The sequence below is a fragment of the Megascapheus bottae genome, chromosome X (genome assembly GCF_031878675.1).
Source record: "Megascapheus bottae isolate mThoBot1 chromosome X, mThoBot2.hap1, whole genome shotgun sequence".
Classification (NCBI taxonomy): Eukaryota; Metazoa; Chordata; class Mammalia; order Rodentia; family Geomyidae; genus Megascapheus; species Megascapheus bottae.
In genome coordinates this window covers 81,256,013-81,282,464 of record NC_143547.1, presented here as the reverse complement: position 1 = coordinate 81,282,464, position 26,452 = coordinate 81,256,013, and the positions used below count along the sequence as shown (strand labels likewise).

Below are 26,452 nucleotides of genomic sequence, written 5' to 3'. Positions count from 1 at the left end.
TCAAGAAAATTGGCTCCAGGAGCAGATAAAAATGGGCCTGGTCCCTGGAGGCTCCTATGGACACATCTGGAACACTTCCAGATATGAGATAGGGAAGGCATAGAGTAAGGAATCTAGTTGGATCCAAGCATGTTCCCTAACATCATAGATCTAGAAGATGGAGATTAAAGATATTTATAGAAATAAAGAAGGACTTACTTTCACCTAGCCAAACCCAAGGTATGCAGTCCAAAGTTAAGAAGTTAGTCCTAGCTGGATGCTGGTTGCTCATGCCTATATTCCTAGCTATCAGGATGATAAGATCTGAGGGTCATGGTTAGAAGCCAGTCTGGGCAAGAAAGTATATGAGACTCTTATCTCCAATAAATTACTCATAAAAAGCCAGAAGTGTTGCTATGATTCAAGGGGTAGAACACTAGCCTTGAGCCCTAAAAGGCTCACAGACGATACCCAGACCCTGAGTTCAAGCCCTAGGACCAGAAAAAAAATTAGTCTTTTCATTTGTTTTTTTTTCCTGTATTTGGCATGTTTTTAAAAAGGCAAATACTCATAATTCATACTAATATTTAATGTAAATTAATCTGCCAAATTTCATTGTGTGAAGTGTGGGGAAGGAAAGAAGGGGAGGAGGATTGTAAAAATTCATCCTTTTCTATTTCTTAAAATGAATTTACCTGGGGCCAGTAGTGTGGCCTAGTAGTAAAGTGCTTGTCTAGCATACACAAAGCCCTAGGTTCGATTCCTCGGTACCACATACACAGAAAAAGCTAGAAGTGGTGCTATGGCTCAAGTGGTAGAGTGCTAGCCTTGAGAACATCCAAGAACAGTGCTTAGGCCCACAGTTCAAGCCCCAGGACTGGGAAAAAAAATAAATGCACCATCATCTCTGCCAACTTATGAACACTGGAATGGATGTCAAAAATTTTGACCACCTTATTTTCTGGTCAATGAACCTAACAAACAGCTTTGAGTCCTTATATACTGGAGGAATGGACACTGATATAAGGAACTCTAATTAAAAAGCTACACAATGCCATCTTTTCCTTCTGTCTGAGCTACTATGTCTATTTTATTTCATCAGCCTAGAATTCCAGTTAATTGATTCATCACAATTCCCTGTACCAAAAAAAAAACAGGATTCTTCCTGATTTTCACGTAACTCACATACTGTACCCACTTCCCAAACAGGCCTTCTTTATCTATCACATCTGCCTAGCACAATGACAATTTCTCTTTTTGTTAACACTAGTGAGACTGGTTCAACTGAGCCTTTTTATTTATACATTTAATGTTTTCCTTCCCCTGAACCTCCAAGTCAAATTTTTCAGAGTATGAATCATATGTGTTTTGTTCACAGTTGGTTCTAGAACAATGTCCAGTTCATAAATAGCACTCAGTACATACTGTTTGAATAAATGCATGAATGGATAAATAATACTTGAGCCTTCTCTCCACTCCAACCATAAATGGACACCCTTTTGATGTGTTTTATTCTTTATTCTCTTTTTCTTTTTGTCAATTGTGGGGCTTGAACTCTGGACCTGGGTGCTGTCCCTATGCTCTTCAGCTCAAGCCTAGTACTCTTCCTTTTTGAGCCACAGTATCACTTCTGGTTTCTTGGTGGTTAATTGGAAATAAGAGTCTGATGGAGTTTCATGCCCCAGCTGGCTTTGAACCATGATCATCAGATCTCAGTCTCCTGATTAGCTAGGATTACAGGCATAAGCCACCTGATCTAGGATATTTTTTAAATTATCTTTAAGTAGTCCAAAGGAGTTGCCATTTGTCAAAGCAGTTTATGAATACAACGTAATTGGTCAATATAACCCCTTTCAACATTCTTATTCATACCTTCTCTACCCACTCCTTCCCTCACTGTTCTTAATTTTGTAGGATATACAGTGAATTCTTGACTACATTCTCCCACTTTTCTTCTCCTCACTCATTTACCTCTTTCCCCTTGACCCCACCCCCATCACTTTCAAATGCCCACTTCCTGGTGTTTATTTTAAAATACTGTTCAGTCAGCTGCCAGTGGCCCATGCCTCTAATTCTAGATACTCAGGAAGCTGTGAGCTGAGGATCACAGTTAAAACCAGCCTGGGCAGGTAAGTCCATGAAACTATTATCTCCAATTAAGCACCAAAATAACCAGAAGTGGAGCTGTGGCTCAAGTGGTAGAATGCTAGCCATAAGTACAAAAGCTTAGAGACAACACCTAGGCTCTGAGTTCAAGCCCCACGACCAGCAAAATCATGATGATGATGATCATCATCATCATGATCATCATGATCATGATCATCATCATCATCATCATCATCATCAAAGATTGCTCAAGAGCAGATGTATAGCTCAATGGTACAGCACTTGCCTAATAAGCACAAATCCCTGTGTTCAACAAGCAGAACAACCAAAATAAAAAATACCAATATTAACAAAAACATTGTTCAAGATGGCCATCCTCAAAATACTTACCAAAAGCCAGTTCATTGACAGTGGAAAGAGCAAATACCCTGATATCAAGCTCCTGAGTCATGAATACTGCCAGCTTCAGTATGACCTCCAAGGGAACACAGATTAAAGTAAATTGTACTTATTTCCAACAACCTCAACTATAATACATAACAGGAAAAGGAAGTAATATATCACAACACTGGGTATCAAATTAATATAAGTATAGTGATGTTATTTCAGAGCACTAGTTTTGGATGGAACTCATGTTCAGTTTTATAAATTCAATGGTGCTACATAAAACTCTTCCAATACATACTTCCAAAAACAATCTGATAGTGCTAAGACCAAGACCAAGAGTATAAAGGGAAGATTCAGAAACCAGTAGTATGTCAAAAAGAAGGCTGTAGACTAGGAAATGGGTTCATAACTGTTCAGGGAAATTATAAGAGATCAAGTAGCACAAGTGAACCTAAAATCAAAGCAGAAAAATTGAACACAAAAGTATATGCTCTCTACAAAAACCATTGAGAAAAAAAAGAAAGCAAGCTGAAAGTGGCAGGCTCAGCACACTCAGATTCATAGAATAATTCCTATCCAAACCAAGAAGTTTCTTAGGTGTTCTTTGCAGCAAAAATACCTTATATGAAAAAAAATATATTAAGTGAAGTAACCCCGACTCAAAGAAAAGTAGGTTGCATTGTTTCCCTCATTTATAACTAGAATACATCTATGATATTCTTTTTTGGGGGGGTCATGGGGCTTGAACTCAGCCTGGGCATTGTCCCTGAGCTCTTCAGATCAAGGCTTCTGCCCTACCCTTGAGCCAAGCCCCACTTCCCATTTTCTAGAGGTTAACTGGACATAAGAGTCTCAGGTACTTTTGTGTTAGGCTGGCTTTGAACCTTGATCCTCAGATCTCATACTTCTGAGTAGCTAGGATTATAGGTGTGAGCCTCCACACCTGACTCATCTATGATATTCTTAACAATGGATATCAATTACCCAATTGCTAAGATCATAGGACCATGTATAATGAATCATATCGACATGAACTCCAGGAAATGCAAACAAGAGGTTCTTATTAAATCCTTTTGTTTGTTTGTTTCTTATAGTTTTCTATACTTGTGTCTTGTATATAAGTGTATTCAATCTGTGAAATGGAAAGGGAATCACACAAACAGCAGGACAAAGGATGAACCAATGCAACTTAGCCACCCACTTGACACTACATTGTTAATGACCTGTACAACTACGAGAGGAGGAGACTAGGGAGGGGTAAATCAGGAGAAAATGAAGGATGGGGTAACCGTGTTTAAAACAAATGTTCTGGGAGCTGGGAGTTTGGCCTAGTGGTAGAGTGCTTGCCTAGCATGCACGAAGACAGGGGTTCAATTCCTCAGTACCACATACATAAAAAAAAAAGCCACAAATGGTGTTGAGGCTCAAGTGGTAGATCTCTAGCCTTGAGAACGTCCAAGGAAAGTTCTCAGGCCCTGAGCTCAAGCCAGGGACTAGCAAAAAAAAATGTACTAGGGCCGGGAGTTTGGCCTAGTGGTAGAGTGCTTGCCTAGAGTGCATGAAGACCTAGGTTTGATTCCTCATTACCACATACATAGAAAAGTCAGAAATGGTACTGTAGCTCAAATGGTAGAGCTCTAGCCCTGAGGAAAGTCCAAGGACAGTACTCAGGCCCTGAGTTCAAGCCCCAGGACTGGCAAAAAAAATATACTAATTACCTTACTTATGTTTAACTGTAATCCCACTCTCATCTTTTCAATGAAGATTTTTTATTTTAATTTTAAGTGTTTTATATGAGGAAAAAAAGGAAATGAGTCAGACTAATTTGAGTAGGAAGTAAAATGGCCAGAGTCAAAAATAATAGGGCTAGATGCCCTATTGCAGATGAATAGATACAGAAAATGTGGTATATATACACAATGGAATGCTACATAGCCAACAGACAAGATAAAATAATGGCATTCACAGGGAAGTGGATGAATCTAGAGCGAATCATGTTGAGGGAGACAAGTCAAGACCCAAGGAACAAAAGGCGCATGGTATCCTTAACATGTGGCTATTAAATCCAAAGAGTACAAGAGCGAGGACTCAATATCTGCATACCCAATGCTATGGACATGGTAATGGAAATATAAACATAACTATATAGATATAAAAACCTATGACTCTATAGACATAATGTTTTATTTCATAAATTAATATGTTTCTATGACATATAAACCCTTAGCCTAATTTTTATTAAGTTCTAAATACTAAGTCCCAGTGACTATAAATAGAGATTCCCTTCTTGAACACTCGTTTGTTAAACCTGTCATTTAAAATATGATGTAAAAATCAACGTTAATAAATTCTTTAAAAAATAATAATAGGGCTGATTCTGTAAATAGTATCATTTCACTCTATCTAAACTCAGCCTAGAGAAATAGAGGAATGCTCCTCAGAAGTATTTAGCATGTAGAAACCATAGCTACCATTAGTCAAGCCATGACTGAGTATCAAAAGAAAAGGGCCGGGCTGGAAGTTTGGCCTAGTGGTAGAGTGCCTGCCTGGCATGAACGAAGACCTAAGTTCAATTCCTCAGTATCACATATAAAGCCAGAAGTGGTGCTGTGGCTCAAGTTGTAGAGCTCTAGCCTTGAGAAAGTCCAAGGACAGTGCTGAGGCCCTGAGTTCAAGCCCCAAGACTGCCAAAAACAAAAAAGAAAAGAAAAAGATAAAAAGGCCCTCTATAGGGCCATCTCTCAATCTTCATGACTGCACCTATATTTCTACAAAGAGCACAGAAAAAGCTTCAAGCACAGCCTGTGTCTTGGTGTAAGGCTAATGATCCTTCTGGATCATGAGAATACTGGAAGCCTATAAGGAGCTTCTATAAGGTCATCTACCTCCTGTCTCCATATATCCCCTGAGAGAATGCCATGAAAGTGTCTCCTTGCCTTCCGAGTTCTAATAAAGTACAGAGCTTTCTGCTATGCCTTCCCAGAAAATGAAACTGCTTTCATGTATAATGTATAATATACAAATGTGAGTTTAAATTTATAAAATATGAATAAAATTTATAAATCTAAATGTACATAAATGTGCGTGTGTGTGTGTGCGCACATTTATGTACATTTATGCACTAGGCAGAATATACCGTTACAAAGAATAAAACTGCTTATCAGCAACCTAGGATAAGCTTCTCAACAACAGAATATCCCACAAGGCAGTCTCTTTTGTCTCCCTGTCATCCTTTTAATGTGTGGACAAGGACCACAGAGAGCTGGTACTTTAGGATCATTCTTTTTTTCACTATCTAAGTAATACACTGTCTAATTCTAGAAATGGCTCAATGTATCTTTCCCAGCTGAATCACTGGGGCCTTGGCCTTGCTTGTCTTCTCCTGTATGAGTGGGAGTGACAGTCCTCAGGCAGAAAGGCACCATTCTAATTTGCACCACAATGCCATGTAAAGTATTTCCCTAATAGGCAATTTGAGTTAAAATGCTCCAATCTTGGGGCTGAGGTATAGCTCAATGATAGAGTGATGCCTAGCATTCATAAGGCCCTGACATCAAGTCCCAACAGTAGGAAAAACATTTAGACACATATTAAACCCATCTAACAAAACCCTAATAGACTCCAAAGCCATTACTACAACCCAACCCAGACAGTTCCTTGCTGACACTTTACCTACTTTAAACCTATAAGTCATTTGCTATAGGGAGCAAGATATGCCAATAATTTGGTCTAATGGGACTCTTAGCTACTGTCTTTATAAACTTATTAGACTTCGGTCTGACCATATACTCACTTAAGGCAAGTCTCTACTTCATTTGTCACAGCTTAATAAGGACATAAGCTATAAAGCAAAGATTTCCAGAAAGGCTCTCCTCCATTCTATATCAAGTATTCCACCAAGTATTAACATTTCTGATCTACTTACGTCTTCTGATTTCTTACACTCTGGTGGTGCTCAGCAAAGTCCCTCTGCCAAGACTATGTAAGTCCTTCACTGAAGCACAGTGCCCAAAACTGAGCACTCAGAAGTTACTTGTATAGCATAGTCCCTCATGCCCTTCACTTTTCAAGGAGAAAGTCAAACTTAAACACAAAATGAGTATAATATAATATACAATATATAGTACTATATAATAAAAATGTATTAACAAAGTGTTATAGAGGTAAAGAAGGAATATTTGCTTCAAAATATGAGGATTAAGAATGAATTATGGTGAATATGGCATTTGAACTGAGCCTAGTGGAAAAAAATAGATATAAAGCCAGACGTGGTGGCTCACGCATGTAATCCTAACTACTCAGGAGGTGAGATCTGAGGATCAAGGTTCAAAGCTAGCCCGGGCACTAAAAAATCCATGAAACTCTTATCTCCAATTAAGCACCAGAAAACAGAAAGTGGCACTGTGACTCAAGGGGTAGGACAGGATCATTGAGCTGAAGAGCTAAAGGTCAACACCCAGGTCCAGAGTTCAAGTCCTATGATTGACCAACAAAAAAAAGTCAATAACCAGAAAAGAGAGTATAATTGAGAAAATGGAAATAAACAAGAAAAAAAAAACCAAAGACCCTGGAACATAAATAGTTGTGGTAATAATAGTTCTTTACTTATAATTAATTGGCTTGAAATTGCCATATCTATAAAATTTAGAAAAGATGATACAAGGAAAAAATTTTAAAAGAAAAATCTTTGAAATTTAAAATACAATGGCTAAAACAAGAAGAAATATAGTAGACCTAAGTTAATAAATGAAAAGATAACCCAGTCACTAGAAATCTTGAACATTCTTGCCTGTAATCCTACCTACTCAGGAGGCTGAGATTTGAGGATCCCAGTTTGAAGCCAGCCCAGGCAGAAAAGTCCATGAGATTATTATCTACAATTAATCAGGAAAAAGCCAGAAATGGAGCTGTGGCTCAAGTGACAGAGCACTATCCTTGAGAAGCCTAAGGAGAGTGCCCATCCCTGAGTCCAAGGCCCAGGACTGGCAAAAAAATAAAACAGAGCTGGATATAGTAGCACATATTTGTAATCCTATATACTTGGGAAGCAGAGGTAGGAGGATCATAGTCCAGGGCCAGCTCTGGAGAAAATACAAGACGCTATCTAAAAAAGAACTCAAGTAAAAAGGGCTGGGGCGCTTAGCTCAAGTGGCAGAACATCTGCCAACAAGTGTAAGACCCTGAGTTTAAAGCCCAGGATCACAAAAAAAGGAAACTGAGGCTCAGTGAAATTAAAGAACTTGTCTCACAGCAGATTAGAAGTAAGAGGATGAACAGAGTAGAAGCAACAAGAAGTTAAAGGTGTCAGACTAGGTGTTGATGGCATATAGAAATAGGGTCCTTCAGGGGTTATGGAGAATAACTTGGAAAGTGATAAGGGGACAGAAAATGACAATGAGAATAAAGGGTCTTTCTTTCCCAGAGTAGGAATGGTGTAAAGAAAAGGCACAGGGTGGTTAAAACAGTGAAGTAGTGACAAATATATACCAGATCCAAGAGGACCTTGAAACTAATACTAAGTCTGTCTTCAAGAGCAAACTGCTAATGTCTCATGACTCATTCTCCAGGACAAGGCTAGCATTTGGCCAGCAGCCACTATGGATGTTAAAGCAGGGCACGGTTCCACAGCAGTATGTGCTATCACATCCCAACCACCTCTACTAGTCTCCACGAAGTGTGACCGAAGTCTAAAAGCTGCCTTTCACTGTTTATTATTAAGACATTTTGTTCCTTTTAAGCTGGGGCAGACAGGATGAAAGGAAACAAAGAAGGAAATGTCATAATTCCAAATCAAATGCCCTCTTATTGCACTTGTGCTGCCTGATTATAAAAGGCAACTGGGAAGCTGGGTGCTAGTGATTCATACCTATAATCCTAGCTACTCAGGAGACTGAGATCTGAGGGTTGTGGATAGAAGCCAGTCTGAGCAGAGAAGTCCCCAGGAGACTCTAATCTTCAATTAACCACTCAAAAATCCAGAAGTGGAGCTATGGCTCAAAGTAGAGCGCTAACCTTGACTAAAAGAGCTCAGAGAAAGTGCCCAGGCCCTGAGTTCAAGACCCATGAATGAAATAAAAAAGGCAACTGTGACTACCCTCCCTTGACTATTGTTCTTTGGTGGTTGCTCCTCTGGTTTATATTTGAAAAGGCCTAATCAGCCCAGCTTTTCAATCTCATTGATTTTATCCCCAGCCTTAATTAGAATGTGGTACACATTCCTTCCTAATCCAGGATGGTGATAAGAAAGCACCAAATTAAGAATTCATCTTCCCTAGAAAAGGGTGAACTTCTCTGAGTACAACAGACACAATTGGAACCTAATTGCTTGGCCTCTTGAAGCCTTTGGTAAAGTGCAAAAAGAAAGAGGACTGAAAGAAATGGTTTAGTTTAGCCACAGTGTAGCCATTTTCCTTTTTAAAATGACACATCAAGTTACTGTCATTTATGGAAAATAGCAATCTCATCTGAAATAAGAGCAGCATCCTATATCAAAAGAGAGAGAGAGAGAGAGAGAGAGAGAGAGAGAGAGAGAGAGAGAGAGAGAGAGAGAGAGGAAAAAGAAATGCCATAAATACCTTGTTTCTAGGGCTATTGAACCTGGACCCCAAAGAGCCCTTGCTCCTTATTAGACTTGATTAATATTACAGAAATGGGAGGACAGGAAGGCTGGTCTGGAAAAATAAAAGCATCTTTGTGAAGAAAAACAAGTATGTGGCCTTCAGAGAGCTAAGCACATGTTTAATTTTGTGTTTTAAAATTCTCAGCAGACTGCAGATCTATAAAGGGAATCACTGACAGTGAAGATAACGGAGACTGTACCCATAGCATCAGGCTGATTTTTGCAACATGAGGCGAGAAGTGAGAAAGCAAAATCTTTGCTTCACTTACACAAACTCCCTCTCCTTTACAGACCAACTGCTAGCTGAACCAGGGCCAGATGACAATGCAGCAGGCTCAGTAAATAACATTGTGCTTGTCAAACACTGACATCTACTGGCTAATTCTAAAATCTAGTTGTATTTCAGAAAGTGAATTATGAAAGATTTTTCTCCTTCATCCCTTTGGAAAATAATAAACAGAAAGTTAAATTTTGCTTCTGTAAAATATCATTCTTTAATTCATACCATTTTCTTTAACAAAAAAAAAGTTATAAAGTCAGGTGGCGGTGGTTCACACCTGTAATCCTAGCTACTCAAGAGTAGAGATTTGAGGATTATGGTTGAAGCCATCCTAGGCAGAAAAGTCCAGGAGACTCTCATCTCCACTTAACCACCAAAAACTGGAAGTGGAGCTGTGGCTCAAGTGATATACTACTAGCACTGTACAAATAGCTCAAGGATAGTGCTATACCCTGACTTCAAGCCCCAGGACAAGCATAAAATGTATAGTTTGTTATTAGATAGGGTGTGGGGTGAATAGTGGGAGGAAACAGGAAGTGAAGTGGGAAGTTGCTGGGCAAAATATTTATCTCCTAGACAAATAAAGTACTAACCAGTCCAAAACATGACCAGTTATATTATCCCAATATATCTTCAACAATTCTTTGAGATGTGAAGATCAGTACCATTCTATTTTATAGGAAAAAGATACAACGGCCCGGAAAAATCTAGCTAATAAATCCAAGGTTGCAGAGGAGAAGTGGATCTGGTTAGGAAAAGAAGGTTTTCCAATTTATAAACCAGGAGTCTTATCACTGAGGCACATTTCCCTTTGTGGAAAGAAATAAACTGCTATCACTGGTGAATGAAGAGGAAAAAGGCAAATAGAGACACATAAACACACACACTCTTTTTGCTGTGTACCATTAAAGCCCTGACAGTAACTAATGAGCAGTGGGAGAAAGCTGCTGTGCATGATAGCTGCACTTCATTTTAGTACATCAAGAAAGACTTGGCCGAAGGTAATAAACCCATTAGGTATTATTAACCGTCCCCTCCAGTTTACCACAACCACCGACCACGATGAAGTGCAAAAATTAATCTTTAAAGACACACTGAACTGTCATTTCCAGAGACTAAGGGCCAGTTACCTCGAACAAGGGCAAACCTTTGCCTGTTGTTGATGTTACTAAGCTTCTTAACTATCATCAGGTTATGGGGCTTGAACTCTGGGCCTAGGCGCTGTTCCTCCTGAGCTCTTCAGCTCAAGGCTACTGCCCTACTCCCTGAGCCGCAGGGCCACTTGCTGTTTTCTAATGATTAACTGGAAATAAGAGTCTCATGGACTTTGGTGCCCAGGCTGGCTTTGAATGGCAATCCTCAAATCTCAGCCTCCTGAGTAGCTAGGATTACAGGTGTGAGTCCCCACACCAGGCTAACCACCATGCGGGGCTACATCCACTTTATAATAACAATTTTAAAAAAAATAACATTTAAATTTTTAATTTGAGGTACACAGGAAACATTGGAAAAGAAAGGCACTGCATAGGGCAGAGAAAATGGATCATAAACTTAATTTCTCCTTTTAGAAATTAAAAACCTTTACCAAAGGTGTCATAATTTTACATTTGGATTTGTCTTTCCTCTAGAAGAATTGGCTGGTAAAAAAAAAGAATTGGCTGGTGTTTTAAAAGAGATATCAGACAATGAGGTTGCAATGTAAGGTTGGAGGTTAAAACATAAATGAGCACATTATAGATGCTCTCTTGAATATTGCCAAGAGATTCCCACAGAGGTCATGGGGCTTATGCTTCAAAAGCCTATGACCAAACTTTAACTATTGCCACTTTACTATAAGTGAGAAAGAATTCAAGCATGCTGTGTGTCAAGATGATAAAGGAGTTCGGACAGGCAAGTCAATCAGGCAGTAGGAGAGCACTACCTCCGAGAGTTCAAGTACTTCTGTCCTAAAGCAGCTCCAGCTCTAGAAAACCAAGGTATCTATTCCTGGTATTCACTCAAAGGTCTCAAAGTAAGCTGGGCATGGTGGCTCACACCTATAATCCTAGCTACCCGGGAGGCTGAGATCTGAGAATCGCAGTTCAAAGCCAGCATGGGCACAAAAGTCTGTGAGATTCTTATCTCAAATTAACCACCAGAAAACTGGAAGTGGTGCTGTGGCTCAAGTGGTAGAGCACTAGCCTTGAACTGAAGAGCTCAGGGACAGCACCCAGTGTTCAAGTCCCACAACTGTCAAAAAGAAAAAAGATTTCAAAGTAATCTTACTATAGAAATACTTAAACACCCTTTTCATTGTAACACTATTCACAATAGCCAAGCTATAGAACAAGCCCAGGTGCTCTAAAACTCATGAATTGTATATTTACACACACACACACACACACAGACACACACACGCAATGTGGGATTTGTGTGTATATGTCTATGTGCATGTGCATGCAAATGTATTTGCATATGCACGCTGGTCCTGGGGTATGAACTCAGGGCATAGACACTGTTTCTATGCTTTTTCATTTAAAGTTAGTGTTCTATCACTTGAGCCACAGATCCATTTCTGGCTTTTGGTAGTTACTTTGAGACGAGAGGCTTATGAACTTTCCTACATGGGTTCATTTTGAACTATGATCCTCAGATCTCAGCCTCTTGAGTAACTAGAATTACAAGTATCAGCCACCAGCATCTGACTACACAGTCATATTAAACTATAACTTTTCCTGGAAAACAGATGGAACTGGAAACCATAGTACTAAGTCAGTCCCACAAAGACAAGTATCATATATTTTCTTTCATCTGTCTAAGTTAAGGGAGGAAGAGAAGGGAAATGAAAGTAAAATGACAGCTATTAAGATTATGTAGGCTGGGGGCTGGGAGTTTGGCCTAGTGGTAGAGTGTTTGTCTGGCATGCACGAAGACCCAGGTTTGATTCCTCAGTACCACATAAACAGAAAAAGCTGGAAGTGGTGCTATGGCTCAAGTGGTAGAGCTCTAGCCTTGAGAAAGCCCAAGGACAGTGCTCAGGCCCTGAGTTCAAGCCCCAGGACTGGGGAATATATATATATATGTATATATATATATATATATGATTTTGGAGGAGCCAGGTGCGGTGGCTCATACCTGTAATCCTAGCTACTCAGGAGGCTGAGATCTGAGGATCAAGGTTCAAAGCCAGTCCCAGCACCAAAGAATGTGAGACTCTTCCCTCCAATTAACCACTAGAAAATGGGAAGTGGGGCTATGGCTCAAAGGGTAGAGAGTAGCCTTGACCTGAAGAGCTCAGGGACAATGCCCAGGCCCAGAGTTAAAGCCCCATAACTGACAAAAAAAATTATGGAGGGGCTACAAGTCTCATAACTGTAATCCTACCTACTCAAAAGGCTGAGATCTGAGGATCACAATTCAAAGCCAGCCCAGGCATGGAAGTCCATGAGATTCTTATCTACAATAAATTACTTAAAAAGACAGAAGATGTGCTGTGGCTCAAGTGGTAGAGAACTAGCCTTGAGCAAAGGAATCTCAGGAACAGCACCCAGATCCAGAGCTCAAGTGTCAGGACTGGCACAACTAGCACAACGATGTTCATTGCAGCACTATTTACCATTGCAAAGATATGGAACCAACCCAGATGCTCCTCAGTTGATCAACAAGATGTGGTATTTATACACAATGGAATTCTATGCTGCTGTCAGAAAGAATGACATCGCCCCATTATTGTTAGGAAATGGAAAGACTTAGAAAAAATCATATTAAGTGAAGCCAGACTCAAAGGAACTTAGGCTCAATGGTTTCCCTCATTTGTCATATTAGTATAAACCTTGGGCTCTCCTAGCAGAGATTTGCAATAGAGAAAAACCTAGATACATAAGGCCATATAGTATGATGCTAAATGAAAGGACCTCTAGGATATAGAAACAAAAGCCATATAATGAGCGATTGTTGTCCTTAATGTACTATGTTATCTCTCATCTCTTTTGCTATCCCTTGATTATCTCATATTGTTACAGTATCTTACTTTGTTATCTGATATATTGGATATATTTGTATTTGGTTATTTGAAATTGAATAGGGAAGGGGGGAAAACAAGATGAGGGATGGGGGGAGGGAGGAGGGAAATGGGGACCAAGACATGAGAAAGGGTATCAATGTACGTGAATTAATGTACCTTATATCTGGCAAATATAATGTAACCCTTCTATTAATTACAATAAAAATATATGAAAAAAAGAATATGGAGGTAGTAATCAGAAAGAGTAGAGAGTGTATTGTATTCATTTATGTAAATATAATGAAGGCATTTACTTTGTACGATTAATATATTCTATAAAATAGACAAAACAGGCGCCTGGAGTTTGGCCTAGTGGTAGAGTGCTTGCCTAGCATGCACAAAGACCTGGGTTTTATTCCTTATTAACACATATAAATAAAAAGCTAGAAGTGGTGCTGTGGCTCAAGTGGTAGATTCCTGGCCTTGAGAAAGCCCAAGGACAGTGCTCAGTCCCTAATTTCAAGCCCTAGTACTGGCAAAATAAATAAATAAATAAAACAATAATGCAGTGTATTTTCAAAGCTAAAACAAGATTATAAATTTTCTCATCACAAAAAATTATAAATGTTGGCAGTGATGGATATGCTAATTACCCTGATTGGATCATTATCAATAAATACACATCAGAACATCACATTAGACCCCATTAACGTGTTGAATAATTATGTGTTAAACAAAAATAAACATGCTCTTAGTTCTTTCTTTTCTCCAATCCTGTGGCTTGAGCTCAGGGCCCGAGCACTGTCTTTGGGCTTTATCAAGGCTAGAGCTCTGCAACTTGAGCCACAGTATCACTTTCAGCTTGTTCTATGTATGTGGTACCTAGGAATCAAACTTGGGTCTTTGTGCATGCTAGACAAGCCCTCTACCACTAGGTCACACTCCAGATCCACATTCCTTATTTTTTATTATATAGAGTTTCAAGTTTTTGCCCAGGGTCAGTCTCAGACTGAGATCTTCCAACCTATACCTACTGTATAGTTTGTGGTTACAGGATGCCCTACCAAAACTAGCTTATTGATTAAGATGGAATGTCACTGATATTTTGCCTGGACTAGCCTCCAATTTTTTAATTATTTTATTGTAAAGGTGATGTACAGAAGGGTTACAGTTATATAAATATGGTAATGAGTATATTTCTGTCGAAAATTGTTACCCTCTCCCTTTTTTAATCCCACTTCCCCTCCATTCTCCTCCCCCACAAACTATAAAGTTAATTTCCAAAATAGTATCTAGTGAGTATCACTGTTACATTGTTTCATCCTTTGTCCCAACTTTTTTTTGTGATTCCCCTTCCCTTCACCATATCGGATAAACATATATAAGACAAAGGTAACCAAAATCAGAAACAGTGACCACAGGTAATGAACCAGATGGAAAAAAATGAAAGAAAAAAGAAATAATTGCAAAGAGCACACTAAAAACAAAACATAAACAAAAACTTCTTGTTTGGGAGCTAAGAGTTTGGCGTAGTGGTAGAGTGCTTGCCTAGCATGCATGAAGATCTGGGTCGATTCCTGGGTACCACATACATAGAAAAAGCTGGAAGTGGTGCTGAGGCTCAAGTGGTAAAGCTCTAGCCTTGAGAAAGCCCAAGGATAGTATCCAGGCCCAGGCAGGACTGGCAATAAAAAAAAAACTTGTTTCCATATCATGGAGTTCATTTCCATTAGTATCGTTTTATGTGGTCATATGTACATAGCTATTGTGTCCTCCAATTTTAATCCTCCCAATCTCAGCCTCTGGAGTAACTGGGATTATAAGTGTGGATCATCATAATGCCTAAGTTCTACTGTCCTAATCCTTTAAGCAGCAAATGAAAGTGAAATTTTGTACATTTCTATAGCAATTTTTTGCCACTCTTACAGATCTTGTCTCAATTAGGGGCCTTACCGTAACTGTGATTCCTTAAGAGATCTTTCTCTTAACAATAGTAGCAATTGACACTAACATAGCAGGCACCACTCAGTGTGGGTCCTTCAATCTTAATATCTCCACTTTACAGATATATAAAGTGAGATACATTCAGTCATTTAACCAAGATTGTGCATTATTTAAGTGATGGGACTAGAATTGAAATCAGATCTATCTAGTTTTCAGTACTCACTAACCACTTAACCTTATGGTCTATACCATTTACATTATCTGTCATCAAAATTTGTAGCCTTCTTTCCTGACAATCTTTTTTAGACATGCCTACTGAAACAAAAGCTCCATTTTTTTCATTTTACTTTCTTTGAAATTTTTGAAGATGTCATTTCTTTTTTCTGCTCAGAAAAGAAAAATCGGATCAAGCAGCACTAGAGCCAGGCACACTAAAGGATCATGTCTGTAATCCTAGCTACTCAGGAGGCTAACATCTGAGGACTGCAGTTCAAAGCCAGCCCAGGCACCAAAGTCCATGAGACTCTTATTTCCAATTAACCACCAGAAAACTGAAAGTGGCACTGTGGCTTAAGTGGTAGAGGGCTAGCCTTGAGCACAAGAGGCTCAGGGATAGCACTGAGATCCCAAGTTCAAGCCCCACAATCAACAAGAAAAACATTAGTGCCTGTGCATACAGAGGAACTGGAGCTGGAAGGGCTCCAACTATAAGGTAAATTGTAGTCAATGTGGCTGTTTATGTCAGGTTACTAGCATAATCTGTAATTCATTGAGCCACATAAAACTACAGGGGAAAAGCAACATATTAATCATTAGAAACAGCACTTCTCTGGTTTTCATCCAAACCTCTCATTACAATATCTTTAGGTCTTATTTTTCATAACCACAAGCCTACTCATAGAGAAATATTCTTTGACTTCTCAGAAGAAAAGGTAATAATGGTAAAGAAACACATGAGGAAATGCTCATCATCCCCAGCCATAAAAGAAATACAAATCAATACAACTCATATCACCCCACTAAGAATGGCCATCATTGTGAATTCAAACAACAAATGTTGGCAAGGATAGGTGGGGAAAGGAACTCTATTGCACTGTTGGTGGGAATGTAATCTAGCAAAACCACTCTGGACAGCAGTCTGGAGGTTCCTCAAAAAAATTGAAGATAGATCTTCCACATAATCTAGCCATACCACTCCTGGGAATCTACCCAGAATACCACAACGCCAGGGTATCATAAAGACACTTACTTGCACATGCATGTTCATTACTGAAATATTTACAATAGCCAAGTTGTGGAAACAGCCAGATGCCCTACAATAGATAAGTGGATCCAAAAAATGTGATTCCTATATACAATAGAATTTTACAGAGCCAGTGGAGCTGTGGCTCAAGGGTAGGGCAGTAGCCTTGAGCTGAAGAGTTCAGGGACAACTCCCAGGCCCAGAGTTCAAGTCCCATGACCGATAAAAAAAATTACAGAGCCATTAAAAAGAATAATATTGCCTAATTTTCAGAGAAATGGATGAACTTATAACAAATCATGTTAAGTGTGGTAAGTCAAGCTCAGAGGGACAGATGACCCATGATTTCTCACATATGTAGAAACTAGATCTAAAATACACCAGGATGTAACAAATTACACAGACTTCTAGGCATTCACACACAGTGAAACCAAAAGAAGATACTCTTTTCTTTTTGTCAGTCATGGGGCTTGAACTTATCCTAGGCACTGTCCCTGAGCTCTTCAGCTCAAGGCTAGGGCTCTACCACTTGAGCCACAGCACCACTTCCAGTTTTCTGCTGCATAATGGTCTCATGGACTTTCATGCCCAGGCTGGCTTTGAACCAAGATCCTCAGATCTGAGCCTCCTGAGTAGCTAGGATTACAGGTGGGAGCCACCTGTGCCTGGCTCTATATCCCTTTTTTTAAGGGGGGGGGATATTTTAACTTTAACTGACAAAATAAAGATCAAGGAAAGGTGCAAAAAAGTAGTATTCCCTGATTTATGGACTTTATAGATCTCCACTACCTACAGCAGCCACTTGACAAACATCTCATCGCTGCTCTCAGTGCTCACTTTGAAAGATGAGAACATTAATATTTCTACCAAGGATATTGCTTCTTTCTGTTCCCAAAACCTCCGAGGCCGCATCATACCACTGATACTGGTAGGAGCAGTTTTGCACTGCTCCTAAACTCAAATGGCTCCAGCTATTAATACTGAGCCAATAACGGTGCTGTAACCCTCCAAATGCCAACACTGATTTCTGTTCCACAGGTGCCAAAGGTAGTTTCCCTGTGCTCTAATATGCAGTTGGATAGGCTTAAAAGCCATGCTGCCTTCTCTCTCTTCCAATGTCTCAGAAACATCTAAATAAACTAGTGTTTCCCCTACATATCTACACAGAGATACTTATATGTGTATATATATTATATAAAATGTGTATGTATATATACATGTGTGTATGTATGTATGTGTGCATATATATATATAGTGTGTGTGTGTGTGTGTGTGTGTGTGTGTGTGTGTGTGTGTACGCAGGCACTCTGGTTTTGGGGCTTGAACTCTGGTCTGGGTGCTATCCCTGAGCCTCTTTTGTTCAAAGCTTGTGTTCTAGCATTTGAGCCACAGCTGTACTTCCAGTTTTTATGCTGTCTAATTGGAGAAAAGAGTCTAATACATTTTCCTGTCTGCGCTGGCTTGAACCATGGTTTTGAGATCTCAGCCTCCTGAGTAGCTAAGATTACTAAGGTATGAGCCATTAGTCCCAGGCCTTACTTATATATTCAGTTTATTTTCAGTATCTCCTTCTGTGAGATTGTGACACAAATCCCTGAGGAAATGGACCAGTGGAGCACATTGGAATGGTAGGTAGTAAGGCTAATCAACCTAATCACAACTAATCTTCTGCTTAGCATGTGTGCATGGATGTCTTTCTCGGGAGACTTCTTAGTCTTAGTGGGGAAGTAGAATGAGAAGCATCTTTCCAGCAACCATACCCATAGGTATCTGAATCCTACTGGAGGACTTAGCTTAGGATTTCACTTGCCTCTCTTCCACCAAAAAATAAAATCTTTATTCCCAGCACACAGGTCTTACATATCAATTCCAATTCAAAAGACTGCAGGAAAATTCACTGGACTAGATAGCAAATAATAAACATTTAAATTCTAGCTCTATCATTTATCAGCCACATCAGACCAGGGTAAACATGAAATAATCAGTTTCCTACCTACTCCCAGGGTATGTATTGAGCTTTCTTCCAAAAGATAAAAGACTCAGTTTTGGCCTGTTGAAGAAACAATGAATAGTCACAGATTTTACTAGCTCATAATATACAAACTAGCTACACTTTTCTTTTCTTTTTTGTTGGTTGTAGGACTTGAACTCTAGGCCTGGGCATTGTCCCTGGGCTCTTCAGCTCAAGGCAATCGTCCTACCCCTACACTTCTCTTTTTTTGCCAGTCCTGGGCCTACCACTTAAACCACAGCACCATTTCTTGATTTTTGCTATGCATGTGGTACCGAGGAATCAAACCCAGATCTTTGTGCATGCTAGGGAAGCACTCTACCACTAGGCTAAACTCCAAGCCCTACACTTCTCTAAGAAAATGCGCAAGCCAGGCACCAGTGGCTTATGCCTATAATCCTAACTACTCAGGAGACTGGGTTTTCCTAGCTACTTGGGAAGCATAGATCTCAAAACCACAGTTCAAAGGCAGTCTAGGCACAAAAGCCATGAGACTTTTATCTCCAATGAACCACCAGAAAACCAGAAGTGGCACTGTGGCTCGTGTGGTAGAGCACTAGTCTTGAGCTGAAGAGCTCAGGGACAGTGCCCAGGCCCAGAGTTCAAGGCCCATGACCAACAAAAAAAAAGAAAGAAAGAAAATATTCACAGCCTCTATCTTTTAAGATTCTGTCCTCTCCCTTTCGTATTCCCATTTTCCTTCTCCTCCTCCTCCTCCCCACTATGAAATTCCCATGGCATTCTGTTACTCTCGTGGAGCACACAAAGGCCTTTATAGTGTGACAAGCTTTCGCTCATTTATTATCATGTTCCCATTAGTTGCTGAAGTGAAGACATGCTGTTTCTATTTTATCTGTGTCCTCAGCACAGGACAAAGGGTAGTACAGATGCTTTAAAAATAACATTTTATTAAATGATTAAATTCAGGTTCTTTGCCAGCATACAGTATGGACCTGGCATACTCTACTATTGATTACTTTACAAACAGCTAAAGCTGAGGGTGTGGTGCTACTTTCCTGCATACAGTGTGCTAGTAGCACTTGGGAGAGTGAGGCAAAAGAGTGAATAGTTCAAGGCTAGCCTTGGCTACATATTGGACCCTCTCTAATAAAACCAAAAGGATTAACAGATTTGTTCTCCATAACAGCAGCACTGTCAGCAAATGCAGGACACTGAGAACTGCAACTGGCTGGCCTCCATTTTTTTGCCTCTACATTTGATACAAGGATGCTACTTGTTCTTTGGTTTTGGTAAACACAAGGGACTAAAAGTACATGTTCTGAAGACAAATTTTCTATAGACCTTTATTCTTCCTCTGATGAGCTGTGAGCCATTGGGCTGGCTCTGGGCCTGGGCACTGTCCCTGAGCTCTTCAGCTAAGAGTACTGCCTTAGCCCTTGAGCCATAGCCCCACTTATCATTTTCTAGTGGTTAATTGGAGATAAGAGTCTCACAGACTTTAGTGCCTGGGCTGGCTTTGAACGGTGATCCTCTGACCTCAGACTCCTGAGTAACTAGGATTATAGGTGTGAGTCACCACATCCAGCTCCCAGACTTTTTTAGTTACATTTTTGGCATATTTCCTCCAGGGCTTGCCTCAGACCACATCTTCCTAACTATTGCTACACTAAAGCTGAAATTATAAGCATGTACTATCACACCTGTGTACCAGGCCTCAATTTCTTCAGCTATAACTCCAGAATAACCAGAACCCACATGTTGCAGTGGGTGTTGTGTGTGTGTGTGTGTGTGTGTGTGTGACTTTTACACATACAGAAGTGTGCTTCTAAGTACCTGTGAAGCAAAAATTGCTCAGAGCATTAACAATGATCATCATTATTGACTTTTTACTAAAATTTACTGAAATCCAAGCATTTTAGTCCTTGGCACATGACTCTGGGCCCTTGAAGTGCTTTCAGTTATGCAACATAAAAGCAGTTAGTTACAGAGGTTGCTGGGAATACTTATGTAGAGACATTTACTAGGTGCTTGATGCATGGAACCCAGAACTAAAAGAAAATGACCTGATTTCTACCTCGGAGACCTGTGGCTGCAAGAACAAACCAGAGGCTGGGCCTGACTGTATGGATTCCAGCACTGATTTCAGAGCCTAGCACCATGGCTTTCATCAACTGTGATTTGTGTCACTGTACCTATTTTTCTAATTTGTAGTCTGGGGTTCATTTTAATACACTGGGGAGTTTTAGGCAGCCCTCCTTACTCTAGGATGCCAAGTCCTTTATGTGAAATGGTGTGATACTTGCATGTAACCTACACATGTCCTCCCATGTACTTTAAACTGACTCTGGATTACCTATAATATCTAGCACAGTGTATATGTGATATACTATATATCGTTATACTGCATAGTTTAAGTAGTAGTAATAATAGTCTGTATATGTTCAGCACAGAACAAAAAAGAAAATATTAGTTGAATTCTTACTAATTGGCCTTTCCTGATATGTTAGCTCATCCACACAACAACTCTGCAAGATAAGCAGGATTAAGCCCATTTTAAAAATGAAGAAAATAGGCTGAGAGTTTGCCCTAGTGGTAGAGTGCTTGTCTAGCATACACAAAGACCCAGGTTCAATTCCTCAATTCCATATTCATAAAAAAAGCCAGAAGTGATGCTGTGGCTCAAGTGGTAGAGATGTAGTCTTGAGAAAGCCCAAGCCTTGAGTACAAGCCCCCAGACTGGCAAAAAAATGAAGAAAATAGATACTTGGTGAGGATGATAGATTTATTCAAATCACATATCAAATGTTGTACATCTGGGATTCAAATCCAGTTCAGTTTTTACTCCAGAATTTGTGATTTTTGCTCATGTTAATAAATAGTTGTAATACAAGACAGAAAGCCATTCATTCCACAAGGCCATAGATGAATGGCAATGGAATCAAATGATGTGCATCTGAAAGTGTTTATAAACAGCCACACTGACACAATTGTAAGGTTTATTGTCATTAGGGTAAGTGCTCTATAAAATATGCTGACTGTAAAATTCCATCTGTAAATAGGAACTAACCAAGCTTTGTAGAAATAAAGAAAGAATGGAATATTTAATTCCAGTTGTAATAGTTTATAAGAAAGCAACTGGTACCTCAAATGCAAGCATCATTCTAAATAGCCCAGCATGTGTATTTGTGCACTAGTAACCTGGATCAAGAGCCCCTAGAGCTCAATGGTACCACCTGAGCAGAAGGAAAATGAATTTAACACATTGCAAGATGCTGGATAGGCCTCCTGAGAAGACACATTTAAATGGGTATTAGGATTACTTGGTGAAGCATAGCCTTGTTTAGGATATATTTTCCACTGTGACTGCAATGAGCAAGACTATGGACCTAGCAGGATATGAGGAGGTGGATTTTGAATGAAGACTGATTCACAGGCTCTTTGTTGTGAGTTCAGGGTCTAATAATTATGGCTTGCATGTATTGTGTAGCACTATTTCTCAAGCATAGTTCAAATACATCTCAAGGTCACCTACTGTGATGAAGCCAGTTTTATATATGTGATGTGATGTGGTGTGTGTGTGTGTGTGTGTGTGTGTGTGTGTGTGTGTGTGTGTGTGTGCCAGTACTGGGACATGAACTGTGGGCCTCATGATCTTTAATAGCTTTTAGCTCCAGGTTGATGCTCTACCACTTAAGTTAATCCTCCACTTTGGCCTTTTGCTGGTTAATCAGAGATAAGGGTCTCATGGAGTTTCCTACCTGCACTGGTTTCAAACTGCAATCTTCAGATCTCAGCCTCTTGAGTACCTAGTATTACAGGCATGAGTCACCAAGACCCAATTATTTATGTGATTTAAGAACATAAGGGTATTTTTGGTAGTACTGGAATTTGAACTCAAGGCCGTATTTTTTCCAGATAGGTTTTCTTCTACATGAGCCATGCCTCCAGCTCTTGTCACTTTTACTATTTTGGGATAAGATCTTGTTTTTTGCTGAGGTCTGCCTGGATCATGATCCTAATATTTGTGCTTCTTGCTTTAGCTGAGAAAAAAACAGCACAACTAGTTTTTCTGTTGAAAGGGGGGGTCTCATGAACTTTTTGCCCTCTCCCCAAAAAAATTAAAGCAAAAGAGATTAGGAGTGTTATTCAAGTAGTATAACAGCCTAGCAAGTACAAGCCATTGAGTATATATACCAGTACTACCACTAAAAAATAAGTCTGCTACCACATTGGAAAAGGTAATAAATTCAAGAATCAGAAAGAAAGCATGTGTTTGAGGAAACAGAAAAGGTTTGTTTTGATTTGAATATTACACAATAAACAAATATATCCAAAGATCACATGAAGAAAAAAGATCACATGGTACCACATAGGAATACATGTTTTATGTGTTAATTAAAAAATAAAAGAGAAAGCCAGGCTCATGCCTGTAATCATAGCTGCTCAGGAGACTGAAATCTGAGGCTTGCAGTTCAAAACCACCCAGGGACTAAATTCTGTGAAACTCTTATGTTCAATTTAATCACTAGAAAACTGGAAGTGGTGCTGTGGCTCAAGAGATAGAGTGGAAGATTTAAGCTGAAGAGCACAGGGAGAACGCCCAGGTCCAGAATTCAAGTCCCACAACCAACAAAAATAAATAAAAGAGAAATATCAAGAAGGGTTTAGAATATAAAGATTAAGTAAGTACTTAAAGTTTGTTATAATAAGTTTTGAATATTAGTGTTACAACTAGTAAGGAATGTACTTATGTTGCTTTAGAGGTTTTGTTTGTTTTGATAGTAAAAGGATTATATCCTTTGATGAATGTTTAGCCCTCTTAAGTTCTCTTAAGTTCACTTTGTTATAAAATTTTAATCAATGATCATATTAATTTTACAGATGAGAAGTTAAAAACACTCAAGCTCATCGCACGGCCACTGTGTTGCTTCGTGCGCGCCTTCTTTCCCTCTACTTGGAAAGGGAAATACTTCAGCTCCGGAAATGAGCCAGCAGAAAACAACTGGGGGTCGCAATGTTTCGGCACCTTATGTACAAAATAAAGTCTACCGGACCCATCACTGTGGCCGAGTACATGAAGGAAGTGTTGACAAACCCCGACAAGGGATATTATATTCACCATGACATGCTAGGAGAAAAAGGAGATTTCATAACTTCACCTGAAATAAGCCAGACCTTTGGTGAACTAGTAGGGATATGGTTCATTAGTGAATGGATGTCCTCTGGAAAAAGTTCAGCTTTTCAACTAGTAGAACTAGGCCCAGGTCGGGGTACACTGACAGGAAACATTTTGAGGGTGTTTAGTCAGCTTGGATCTGTGCTGAAAAGCTGTGACATCTCAGTACACCTGGTAGTCAAAAATTAAGTGAATTTCAGGCACTGACACTGACTGATGAGAAGATATCATTAGAGAGAAATGCAGAATCCTTTGTGTATATGAAAGGTGTGACCAAGTCTGGGATTCCAGTTTCCTGGTACCGTGATCTGAAGGATGTTCCAAAAGGATATAGCTTTTATCTTGCAAATGAATTTTTTGATGTTCTTCCCATACATAAATTTCAGAAAACACCACATGGATGGAGAGAAGTATTTATTGATCTTGATCCACAAGTTTCTGATAAACTGAGATTTGTCTTGGCACCTGGTTCCACTCCAGCAGAAGCCTTCATACAAAAGTGGTGAAACAAGAGATCACGTTGAAGTATGTCCAGAGGCTGGGGTTATTATTCAAGAACTTTCTCAGCACATCGCACTCACTGGAGGTGCTGCACTGATTGCTGACTATGGTCATGATGGAACAAAGACAACTTCAGAGGGCTTTGTGGCCACAAGCTTCATGATGTGTTAACTGCCCCTGGAACAGCAGACCTAACAGCTGATGTGGATTTCAGTTATTTGTGCAGAATGGCACAAGGAAAAGCAGCTGCACTGGGGCCAATACAACAACAAACATTTTTTTTTAATATGGGCATTGATGTCTGACTGAAGGTTGTTTTAGATAAAGCAGAGGAGCCCTCAGTGAGGCAGCAGTTACTTCACAGGTATGATATGTTAATGAATTCTAAAAAGATGGGAGAAAGGTTTAAATTCTTTGCCTTGCTACCTCATCAGAGACTTCAGGGTAGAGGTCATCAGATGGGCACACATCAGTCAAAATCCTCTGCATCATCACCTGTAGCTAGATTTGGTGAACTAACTTGGAGGTGACAGTTCTGGAATTTTCACTTCCCAGCCTACTCAAGAAATTACAGGCAACATTTTAGACACGGAAGATAATGTCCGACTTCAAAGAATTTTAGCTCTCTACAATCAAGAAAAAGCCCCCCCCTTTCCCCACTATATGGGACCGTGAACTTGGGGCATTTGTGCTGCTTACACAGCTTGCTGTTTCATGGCTGGTGATCTTTTACTTGAGCCCTACCTCCAAGCAGATTTTTGCTGGTTAACGGAGTCTGCTTAGGCTGGCTTTGAACCATGATCCTTCCAGGTCTCAAGTGTCCTGAGTAGGTTTGATTACAGGTGTGAACCACTGGCACCCTGCAAAAATAGCCCATTTTATAAAGAATACAATCAAAATTGTAGTGTTTTTTTTCTTTATTGACGTTGATTTTTACATCATATTTTAAATGACAGGTTTAACAAACGAGTGTTCAAGAAGGGAATCTCTATTTACAGTCACTGGGACTTAGTATTTAGAACTTAATCAAAATTAGGCTAAGGGTTTGTATGTCATAGAAACATATTAATTTTAGAAAATAAAACATTATGTCTATAGAGTCATAGGTTTTTATATCTATATAGTTATGTTTATATTTCCACTACCATGTCCATAGCATTGGGTATGCAGATATTGGGTCCTCGCTCTTGTACTCTTTGGATTTAATAGCCACATATTAAGGATACTATGCGCCTTTTGTTCCTTAGGTCTTGACTTGTCTCACTCAACATGAAAATTGTAGAGTTTTTAAGGTTGTAACAGTACAAACATGTTCTCAACTTAGTTATTAAATTATGAATTTGAGTCTCCTTTAATAAAACTAGAGCTGTTTTTGCCTTATTAAAAAATACTCAAAATCAATAACAACAATGCAACATTAGAATCAAAATCCACCTTACTTCAAAATTTCTGTTCTTTCTATTAAACTAGTTTGTCCTGACACATTCAGAAAATTACTGTGGTTTGTTACAGTTGCTGTGTATATTTTAGTTTGGATCAACATCTCTGTACCTCTCTTTTAATTAAACACACACACACACACACACACACACACACATTTTTCTTACTGTTCACAACCAGTCATAGAATTTATCTTCTCAAAAAACTGGCAATAGTTAATTATTTAAAACTTTTACAGAATTATTTTATAAGTAGTAGTAAGATTTTTTTGTAAATAAGTAATACATTGTTCCAGGGGTACCTCGGATGCCAAGGGTACTTTTTAATTATCCTTCAAGTAGTTGTACCAAGGAGTTTCAATTCAACATTTCAGTTTATAAGTATAACACATATTGATCAATGTCACTCACCAGGGGTTTTTTAAATGCTTTTCTAAAAGTAGGAATACTAGTCCCAATTTCTTTTTATATTTCTACTTACTAGCAACCTCTGCATATGAAGGAAGCTAGATTTTCAGCATTAAAAAGTCATACATTAAGAGTTTAGTGTATAATCAGATAGTCATCAAAATTGGAAGATAAAATGGGAGTTTTGGGGGAGCAACTTACACTCCATTTCAAATTCATCTCTTACACAGAACATGTTTTGTAGGCATACCTCCAATCACCATAGAGCATCCAGTGCACACACAGGAAGAACTATCTTAATTAGAAACTGAGTTGAATACATTTTCCAAGACATAGGAGACCGTTGCACTGAAGAAACATATATCCAAGTGAGCCCATACTGCCAGATGGAGTCATTTCCTATCCAGATTTGACAG

At 39.3% G+C, this 26,452-nt stretch overlaps 1 pseudogene; it reads left to right on the top strand.

Moving 5' to 3' along the window:
- The first annotated feature begins 5,222 nt into the window (after window positions 1-5,222).
- On the top strand, window positions 5,223-24,719 carry LOC150041454 (protein arginine methyltransferase NDUFAF7, mitochondrial pseudogene; annotated as a pseudogene).
- Window positions 24,720-26,452: the final 1,733 nt, after the last annotated feature.